General features: G+C 37.2%; 1 long non-coding RNA gene across 1 annotated transcript; it reads right to left on the bottom strand.

Annotated features, from left to right (window-relative positions):
- Positions 1–7,888: 7,888 nt before the first annotated feature.
- On the bottom strand, positions 7,889–10,869 carry LOC104106084 (uncharacterized). Its single transcript, XR_688491.4, has 2 exons — positions 10,485–10,869; positions 7,889–8,091 (listed from the first exon to the last, which is right to left on the bottom strand). It is a non-coding gene; the product is annotated as an uncharacterized lncRNA (long non-coding RNA).
- Between the last annotated feature and the right edge of the window lie 766 nt (positions 10,870–11,635).

Consider the following 11,635-nt stretch of genomic DNA (forward strand, 5'->3'; position numbering starts at 1 on the left):
GGCACATTTAGTCCCTTAAGCTTAACTCGGCTCACAGTGCTTGCTTTAGGGAAGCGTCTTCCTGAATGAACTTTAAAGATTATTCTTCTATTATCCATTCTATTATTGCCGGAATGCGATCTCTGAAATTCTCTTGATGTCAACTATTATCACATATTCTGATCCATAATTCATGTTCAGTTTGTCTTGTTCACTAGCCCATACTAATTTCTATTACTCTGGGGGTCTACCCTTTCCTTCTGGTAATCATGTTGGAGTCACTAACTCCTTTCTCGAAATGAGGATATGACTTTATGGCTTATACTCTTTTATTATCTCAAGGCATGTCTCCTCTTATCTTTTCCTTCACTTGACTATAGACTCTGTCATCCTGTCATATTTTGATTTACCGTTATTACCCATTTATCACATCTTACTCACAATGCTTCAATGACTCTCTTCTTATTCTCCTGCTAATATTTTGTCTATTACCTTATTCTGAAAACTTGAATAAAACATTCTTTCAATTGAGCTCCCCTTGCTCCATCTCACTGGCTCTTTGGGTCACCTAACATTCTCTCTTTACTAGGGACGAGAGTCATAATAAAGTAAATATATATCCCTTCTAGGATTCTAGTGCCTATTTTCTAAAATTTCTAAACATTCTAGTATTCACATCCGGCTGTACTATTCTAGAGTGAGCCATCTGGATTTCTCACAATGAGAACTATTACCACGTTTGCAATATCCTTTGAAAATGTCATCTAACGCTAACAATCTATCCACCATTTTGGGTTACTCTAACCCCAGCTGGATCTTTATATCCCATCCTTCTCGTAAACTATATTTGTTAGCTGCCATAGGGCATAACTGAGATGGGTGTGGCCATTTGTAAATACCTCTGTTACTATTGAAGGTAACTCAGAATGCTTATATTTTTCTGCCTGAATTGTAAATACTGATAATCATCACTAACTGGGTACTTCGTACCCTTCTTCACCTTGCTTATTTTACATGTTAATACTTATACTTTTACCTTCTAATACTCCCATGGTATGCTATTCGCGGGGTGTGTTAGATATTCCCATCTTAGGGTCTTAAGAAGAAAATTTGCACATATGGTATGCATGATCTGATAGGGCCTCAATCTGGGCCACATTGTCAAGAATTCCCTCTCTACTAGTGCCCTTACCAGCTGTTGTATTAGACCTCTGGCTAGCTATAATTTTTCTAATTGCAAGCATCGCTATATCATTAGCAAACATAAATCCTACCTCAAACTCTTAGGACTCAGCTTTATAACACGATTTGGATTTGAAATAAGGGTAACAGACTCCTAAATGTCTTGTACCTTCCTGTTTATATAATGTGGTGCACAAGACATCTATAAACAAGGTTCTACTAGACACGGCTTGTAGACTCCTTAGGATAGAACTGCTCGGATACCAAGTTTTCCACGCCCCAAACCTTGGGAGGCGTGGCCGGCACCCGGTGCCATACTCGGCTCGAGCGTACCACTCTGTAACTGTGAACTCTGGATGGTTAACTCTCAGCTTAGGCCGACGAGGCCTACCTGCAAGATGACAATACCAGTCAAGACCGACGGGGCCATATTCTGAATTATCTAAAAATAACATCCCTCTCATCTGAGGGGTAAACATACCCAAAAGCTCATATATATAATTGTACAGGCTGACGAGGCTGTCATGAACATCTACTGATATACAAAATATAGAGGACTCGTCTACAAGCCTCTAGAGATCATTGAACTATATCATGGTCAGGACAGGGCCTCGACCTACCCATCAAACCTGTATATATAAAATGGATTCCAAGGTCTAGACCTGGTAACTTCGAGGAAGTGGACCTTACCAACCAAGCTGATGTTTGACTCTATCTACTGGGAAGATCTATCCAGCTGTCTAGCAGGACCTACATGCATGAAATGCAGCGTCCCCAGCAAAAGGGACGTCAGTACGAAATAATGTACTGAGTATGTAAGGCAACAGAATAACTGAAAGCTGAAATTGAACTGATAATATAATAACTGAAAGTAACTGGGAGTCAAAGATAATCTGAAAATATGCTTACATGCTAGTACTGACTCAACTCTCTCAATATAGTATGTAAAATAGTTGCCCGGCCCTATAAGGCTTGGTATGTGCAACTGTTCTGCCATAGTAGGCTCGCTCATAGGCGCTCGGCCATACTAGGCTCTGTATCTCGGCCATTCTGGGCTCGCCCATAAGTGCTCGTCCACAGTAGGCTCAGTATATAACTTACCATCTGATCAGAGGTTGCCCAATAGAGGCCTGCCACCGATTATAGCTCGATGGTGGTGAAAATACTGTAATAGTGTGTGTGTCTATATATATAGACCATCTACTCTCTTGACTGAATATAAAGTCCCGATAAGGGAGAATACAATAATTTATGAGACTAGGATAATATACATAAATTCAGGAATATGAACTTCTCATTATGTCACGTTATCAAACGCATGTAGTTATGGGATCATGCCAAAATGAAGGAAAGGTTTAGCCTTAACATACCTTATCACACTCTGTCCAGTAACCATGTTGAACTCGTCTCGCCGCACTTCAATCTATAGCAACGATAATAATGTTATCGTTAAGCTATGAAAGATGCAACTATCGTACAATAAATGACAAGCTTATTTTATATTAAAACGGGCGGCATCTCCCCTATTTTCCTTGCTTTCCCAAGTCCATAAACCAACAAGAACTCATACAACCTTCACCTATATACTTTCATCACCACAACACAAATCAAGCTACATAACAACAAGTGCATAAAGATCACCAACGAATATAATATTTAACACGACGAACGACAAGCTCGGATTGAATCCCTTTTGATCCATTTAACCTAAAATCCACTCATTCATTAACTTAACAACATATCCAGCATGATATTAAGTGCAATGGGAGGACTTCTAACCTCCTATTCATCTCCTAATTCACCCTCAAGCAGCCAAACAATCCAACAACAACAATAAGTGCAACTTTCCATAGTTATGTTGTCCTTTCTCTTCATATTCACAGTACCAACAATAAGTTTGACATGTAGACAATACATATATAATAAAAACATCATAAGAAAGTCATTTTCCAAGGTTTCCAACTATTTAAAGTTCATAGAGACAACCTTTCCAAAACAATCCATTAAAAACAATAACATCTCAAACTATTTCAAGTCTACTCTTGTAGTATTTTGCTCAAATAATGCAACCAACACACAAACAACTTCAAGAACATATAGTAGGCTTTTATAATAACCTTAAACAGTATAAAAAACATGAAATTTCAGCCAAACACAGCCCACAACTATCCTCAATGACACCACTACACTATAGGTGTTGTATTCTCTTCTTGAATCAACTTTTGGTGTTCAAGTTGGTGTGTAAACACTTGTAGTTCTCCTTAAAAATACAATATATATGAAGGAGGTACTGATTCTTACCTTAATCAACAAGAACAACATGAAACCTGAGGTCAATTCACTTTGAAGAATCCTCCAAAATAGCCACGAGATGAAGAACTATGATCTAGCAAGCACCACAAGATTTCTACCACTGGATTCATGTTTGTATCTTTGGTTTTCACTCTAGAATCATGGAGGAACTATTGGAGAGAATATAGGAGGGTTTAGGAACTATTATGGTCGAGAAAAATGAGTTAAAACGAGTTAAAATTGACTTAAATAAGAGCTGGACTTTTCCACCAACTTTGTGGGTCCCAATGGAGCTGCTGGCGCAGTCTCACGAAAATGCGAATATCTCACTACTTCTATGTCGTATTGGAAAACGGTTTAATGAGTTAGAAACTAGACTCGTAGATCTTCAATATGGTAGGTGGATCATCCCGTAATTCCAAGTACATTGGGATAAAAGATCAGCTACATTTGACCTAATGTTAAACACATTTATGATGTAACTTGTGATGACCTTTGCCAATTTTTGTTCCACAACTCGCTTGACTTCAACACATAACACAAGACTATCATATGACTAAAATAACTTATAACATAACCTGCTTATCATGTTGAGCACCCTAGTCTCACCCCAAAATTACATGTTATGACATTCCCAATTTGTCGACTTTCGACAAAACTTATTTTCTTTAATTCGTTTAGCTTCTAAGCCTTCCAGCCCTCTTGGTACTTGAAGTTCATGATCTTAAGTATTTGTAACCTCCAAGTTAACATAATTAACTTACTTTATGTACTTTCAAAGATAATCTCATTTCTTAGCTTACATCAATTGACTTACGGCATACTTTTATGTACGAAAATATGGGGTGTAACAAAAGAAAATTCAAGCCATAGCAATTGAAGTTTCTTCATCCGGATTAAATCAAACATCATATTTTAATGGTCGCATTTGATATTCATAAGCATCCTTAGCTTTGACATAGTAAGCAGCTCTAGACATAATATTCACATAATCTTCTAATAATGTGCATCTAATTAAAACATGTTTAAAACATAACAAACCAATTTGGACTTCGCCTTTAATCCCACATTGACTGGGAATCAGTTTTCGTAGTTCTTGAATTTCTGGCCAACCATACGAATACATTCGCACGACTGCAAAGTCCAAGTTGTCAATGCTATTGCAACACCCCGAAAAATTTCGAAGTACTTAAGCGTTATTAAGAAAGTTGATGTGCGCTAATTATATTATTTTGAGTGCAGACAAGGACTATTAATATGATGGATATCAATTTGATATGATAATAAGTGTACGAGGCATATTATAAGTGATATGAGGTCTAAGGAGAGCCCTAAGTCCAAGTCAAGTTGGAAATTTCATGATAGACTAAAGTTTCAAATGGGTACGCACAAGACCAAACTTTGAACGAGCATATCTGTATATATATATAAGAAGTTATGTGATTATATATATATAAAGAGTTATGTGATGATATACCTATCAAATTAAAGATCTTCGAGTCTAGTTTCTAACGCTTCAAACCGTTCGTCATTTGGACATTCCTACAAGAAGTTATGACCAAATTACCAAAGGCTGGCGGAATACGATTCTGCGGCCAATTATGCGACCGCAGAACCATTATGCGATCGCAGAAGTGGTTATGCGACCGCAAAACTGGTCGCTAGGGTTTAGGGTTTTACTAGAGAGAAATATTTTTGTTTCGATGATCCCTTTTTTATCCAGACTATTGTCAATAATTGTCTTTATTATGCTATTTAGGTAAAATAATATTTTTATATTTTTACAATCATAATCTATTATTTTGAAAGTATTAATTTCAAAACAACATTTTTTATCATTTTATAGTCATTTTTTAATTTATTTTTAATTAACTTTCGTATTTTAAATTCCAACCAAAAAATAGGCCAAAATCGGACAAAAAGTGGCCCAAATCTCAGGCCCAATGATCCCAGACCTAAAACCAATCGACCCCTTATTGAAATCCGGTCGGGACCCGTTTACCTGACCTGCCCCGCCTTTTCTTTAATCTTGGCCATTGATCTCAAATGATCAATGGCCCACAACAAATCCCTCATTCTCCTTATACCCCGTCACCCAAAACCTAATCTCATTTATCTCCGCCCAGCCGCCCTAAAATCCTCTCGACTCCTCCCCTGTCTTCTGTGAAACTCTAGCCGCCTCACCCTAGACCCTCTTTGAATATGGCCACACCATTGAATATCTCCATAATTTACTTACCTTATATGTACTACTCTGTTATTACTTGCACGACCAAGGAATTACTTAGTACTTGCCTGTTTTTGGCAAGTACTGTCTCCCAGATTCAAGCCGATTGACTTTGATTTTGTGAAGATTTGGATGATATTCTATCTATATCCACTCAACAAGGGACGATTCTTACATCCCTAGTTTGATTTACAGCCGTTGGACCTTAACTAGGGTTTGAAATTATTTTGTCTCCTTTACCGGCTTTATCACTGATTGCATGCGATTTTCTTTCCTTATTTGTGATTGACTAATTTCTTCCCATGATGGTTTTGTTTAATCAAACACTATATAAATCCCCCCCCCCCTCTAAAACAGACTTTAATCGCTGCTCTCTTTCACCCACTTATTCTATTGCACTCTAGTTTTCCTCTGAAGTTATTGGGTTCTTGGTCGGCTGAAAGTCAAGGCCACCGTGATTGGTTCATTGACTTCCTCCGGTGCAAGTAATGCTCGGAGCTCTTTCGAAGCTCTTTTGAACTCTGAACCACCAGATTTTGGGGTTCTCACTATTCTCTCTTGACTGCTGCTATTTGAGCCATTGGTGAAGCTCTAATCTTTCTCATTTTTACTCGTTAACTTGCAACTGGTTAGTGTTCTTGACCCTTGCAATTTTTATTCTTGGTCAATTTGTGTGTGTTCTGTGTGCCATTACCATATGAACTTTATGAAAAAGCATGATCTAGTCACCCATGCACTCTGAATTTTAAAATGGTGCTATCGTTGTATGCTCTATTGTCCTAATGTTATTCTACAGTTCTATGTTCTCTAGTATCAAATTTGTCTAAGTCTAAAACTTCTAAGATACGCTCCAACACATGTAGTTTACTCTCCTTATGTGCGCCGCACGTACACTTGCCTCGCCGATACATGCCGACAACAGCCCCAACACGCGACGCGTAGCCATGTGTTGTTGCCAATGCCAACATTGCAAAGCCAAGACAAGCCCCGCCAGGCACGAACCATTGGAGTATATAAACGAACAAGGCGCCATAAATAAAAGCCACAGACACAACCCACAACAACCGCACGACCTTCAACATGTACTAAACTCAGCCCCATGCGCACGGCACCTTGCGGCGCTACTTGCACGAGGCCTCGCCATTCCATTGCCAAAAGCCATCAGCTGCCACGAGCGATGCCGCCACCCGATGTTGCACCCAACAATCGATGGCAATCGTCACGTACTTAGCTTAGCCCCATGCGCACGGCACCTTGCGGTGCTACGTGCATGAGGCCTCGCCGTTCTTGAACCATGACTACCAGTTTGTTTGCTCTAAACTTTCATAATAGGAACTCTTGTTTGACTACAAAGACTAGTTGTGACCATGTCTTCCTTAGATTTCCATGTTAAGCCATTCGTGTATAAACTGCTACTTGCTAGTGTTCATGACCATGCATGTCCTGAACTTTCATGCTTAGTTCTTTTTCTGTAAAAGACTTGTTTGTCGGATACTTTGCAATTGAGCCCTACTTATCCTAGGAAGTCCATCTTTATGATGTTATCACTTTAAACCTGTTTGCTAACTTGGGAAGTTACTGTATGTGCTCATTCTGTGTGTTTGCAAGAGTCTTTATGTTACTTTCGAATGTGTTCGTGTGCTCTTTCACCTATTACACATCACCCCCACCCCCCCACCCCCCAAGATGATTATTTAGAAATTCTTGCTATTGGTAATTGCAATACTAAAAATCCATGTGTATGTGTTCTTACCTAAATTCAAAGTCATCTGAATGACGTGTTTGCACTTATGTTCCCTGTATTCCTGTTGGTTGTTAATGGGTAAACACTACAAAAAAATATTGATATTGCGGCGGTTATTTTTATGTTTAGCAGTAGTTTTTAACCGCCATAATACGCACTAACGGCGGTTTTCAAAATCGCCATAATCACGTCCGCCACAAGTTTATTACGACGGTTTCGCACAACCGCCGCAATTGTATGGTGCTTAAAATGGCGGTTTTCTATTTGCATACTATGGCAATTTGAACTGCCGCAATTGCAGTCTCACTTGTGAGAAATTAGGCCACAATGTTTTGCATAAACTGGCAGCTTTAATTGGTATGAATCATGATTATAATTGCTGTAATTTTATTTATTTATTTTTATAATTTTTTTCTTTCACATTTACCTCCTATAATGCTTTGTTACAATTTTGACATACAAGATAAAATAACCAAAATATTCATTTAAAAAAATTATTCCAATAGTACATCAAATGTATTAATATTATGAAGATATTTCAACTGAACCCAAAAAGATAGTCAATTCTAGCAACAATTATTAATGAGCAGTCCTAGATATAATATGCATTGTTATTTCTACATGAAGATCTCTTGGCCTATGGAGCACCACTTCCTAAATCTGGAGCCTACAAAAAAGATGCGACAGAAAATAAGTGACTAAATGTATTGTTTAGCAATAGTATTTTCTAAGGCTTCATAAGGTTTGTCAGAAAACACAATAGAACAAGCAATGTCCTAAATCGAAGCTAGAAGTATCACAGAATAACAGAGTGTATCAACCAAGTACATTTAAGGAAAAAAGATGATAAAGTGAGAATCAAAGCAAAGTCAGCAAATTTCCAAAAGTCAGCGAAGAGCAAGTCTAAAAATTTCACAGATGTAGTTCACAAAATCAAATTTCATTTGGTTAACAATTCAGATTTTATCATACTTTTGTATTCTAAGTTTTGTTAAATTTAAAAACTGGTATCTTCAGATTCACTTTTGTATTCTAAGTTTTGTTAAATTTAAAAACTGGTATATTCAGATTCACAACAGGTCACCAATATCAGGCGCGCCTAAATCTCCAATCTCTCCAATGATATTACTGAGTTGCCTTTCCATATTCAACTTCTCCTTATGCTTAAAGTGCTCGCTGCTAAGGCATTATAATTGGTTAACAAAAGTATCACCTTTTGATTGAAAAGGTCAAAAACTCAATATACTCTTATAAGCACGCTCTTACGTATATTAAAATCATTTAGGTTCGTTCTTCAGAGAATATAAAAGAGACTGCAGGAAGCTTAACTGGTGTGAATCTAAGAAGTTAAGTAAACAAACAAGAACATGATAACTTGATATAAAGACAAAATATTAAGAATTAAAACTCACCTTATGACCTTCTTCAATATAGAATAGAACTCCTTTTACCTTTTGCAAGACATGTAATACTCAGCTTAGAGATCATGCCCTTTTTTTATAAGTAAAATAAATAGATTAGAGATCACGTCATAGTACTTTCTCTCCACACACCTCAAGAAAATTACTTGAACCTCTAGCTGAGTATCAAACCTTAAAATTTTAGGCTCTATGTAAAAATTTCAGAACAAAATGATAATTATACATTCTGAGTCTTTAGTCTCTAAAGCATATCTCTTTAGGTAACTTAGCTCTCTAAAAGAATGATAATTTTGGTTCAACACCAAAATAATAAGGCCGTAGAGCCTCTGAACCGAGTAAACAAATCATAACATGGTCTAACTTTCTTAACAAGTCCTATTTTGTCTACAAAATAAAGATATAGAAACACTTCCAAAAAGCTATTGTCACGTCACGTGAAACAAAAACATAAAGAAAATATGTTATTTCACATACTTTCATAGGTCTCTTTGTACATGTCTATCATGCGAGAAACCAATTCATATCTTCAGTTTATAGGCTCAAGCTCATGCATGATTATGAAGCGAAGACCTCTTTTGTGTAAGAGGCTTAGAGCCTCTAAACTTGTCCAGTCGTAGTAAATTAAACCTATATTTAGAAGACTGATTACTCAAAAGTATAACAAACACCAAAAAGCAATGAGGATTTATCAAAATAAGATATGATTTATCAATAAAACTAGACAACTCCATGTATTAACCTTGATCGGGGAATACTCAAGTAGGTAAATCTCAGAAGAAGTACCACTAGTCAAAACAAATATGCTGCAGAACTTCATAGAAGAAATATTAAAAGTCATACACAAATCTGAAGGAAGATATAATTCCTGCATTCTTTCGTAGTTCGAAAAGTTTTTATTTACAATAGCAATTCCAATCTCTACATAATGGTAAAAGAGAAGCTCATTGAGTATCAACACGGAGGTCCTTTCCTATACAAAAAGCCCACTAACATATGGGCAAGCAAAGTTAGCCTACGCAAAAGAGATATAATATGAGTGTTTTATTTTTTTAGATGCATATCTGAGTGTTCATTATACAGTGAACTGTTCAAAAAACACCAAACAAAATCAGTGCAGCAAAGTTTGCAATGGCTAGTTAAAAGCTAAGAAAGATTGCAATAATATTGCAACAATACTACAACTAATGTAAGAAGACCAATTCAATCCTTCAGCAACAGAATTCCATAGCTCATATAAGAATATATAGCAGCAGTAAATGACCATGAAACACCACTCCCCACACAGCTCTTGATGTAATCAATCAACTAAGCCTCAAAGCCTAACTAGTTAGGACCATTATACTATCCTCTGCACACAGATTCTGCTCTATGCCTACTAATCTATCTTTGAATGACCAGCTAAGGGTACTCAATTCTCTCAACCCTACACTGACAAACATGTCCCAACCAAACCAAAAACATTTCTAAGAAAATAACGATACAATCCTAACAATAACTGATATATAAAATCTTTGAAAGCAAGCAGCTAAGCATAGATCTAATGATCACAGTGACAAAGCATAGCAACACAACAAAAAAATCACAGATCCACATAAATATATATACATATAAGCAAAAAGAAGAGAAAATTAGGGAGTACCTAGGTGAACTTGATCCACATTTATCAAAAGCACGACGGAGATTAGCGAACTCCTCACGAGCTTCATCGGATACCTGACAAAAAAAGGAGAAAGAAAGGAGAGAAGATGGAGTTGCCGGCTACGACGATCTGGCGAAACGCCGCTGACGGCTTGGCCCAGATTGGTGCGAGGGGGAGAGGCAAATAGGAGAGTAGGGTTTTTTAGGGTCGGAGAGTTCTGATATCTAAGAGTTAGATGTATTGACCTTTTCTAGATAAACCAAAAACTATCTTACAATTGAAATATAAATAGTTGCCATTTAAATCGCCGTATTTTCACTTTATAACTGTGTGGTGTGGTGTTGTGAAGATGGCCGTAATTAGTTGTGTATTGCGGCGGTTTTACCTAATAAAACCGTCGCAATTTCACGGATATTTTTATAGTGAAGCAATACGTTTGCTTCTATGTTTGGGCCTGGTCTGTTGACCATGTTTGTTGTTGGATCTGAACACAGAATCCAAGTGTGCTCTATCCACCCTTGTGCACCTGGAATTTGGGCATATTGGTTTACATGAAGATCGAGGCTGGTGAATGCACAGATGCATCATTGGGTTACTTTGTATTTTTAATTGGGCCTGTAATTATTTTATTTGGGCCTGTAATAATTTGTAAGAACAAACGCTGGAAAATTAGTGAAAAGGGGTTGGGATACTCTAATTTTCGTATAAACGGGTAGAAAGCATGCCTATAGGGTCAAATGATCTTATTTGCTACTTGTTCGTCATGCTTTATGTCTGTGCACTACTTGACGATATACAACATGCCTATAGGCCCTTAACCTCGCATATCCATTTAAAAATCATGATTTAGGACTCTAATTAACTGTTAATATTGATGCTACCAACATGACTCATAACTTTTCTAGAAAGCATGTCTACAGGATCCCGACCTCGTTTGCTATTTGTTCATCTTGTCTTATTTATGTGCCGTACTTGCTAACAAACAATATGCCTATAGGACCCCATGTTAGTAACTGAAATTGTTTTCCTTCAACTGTGCTCTTTACATTCATCCGCCTAGAGATCATGACTATAAGGTTTGCAAATAAGAATTCGCCACTATTGTTTTGTCTAAAAACAGTCTAAACCTGATCGTTTAAAAATATTGCCTA

Source organism: Nicotiana tomentosiformis, chromosome 7, assembly GCF_000390325.3.
Source record: "Nicotiana tomentosiformis chromosome 7, ASM39032v3, whole genome shotgun sequence".
In the NCBI taxonomy this organism is placed as follows: Eukaryota; Viridiplantae; Streptophyta; class Magnoliopsida; order Solanales; family Solanaceae; genus Nicotiana; species Nicotiana tomentosiformis.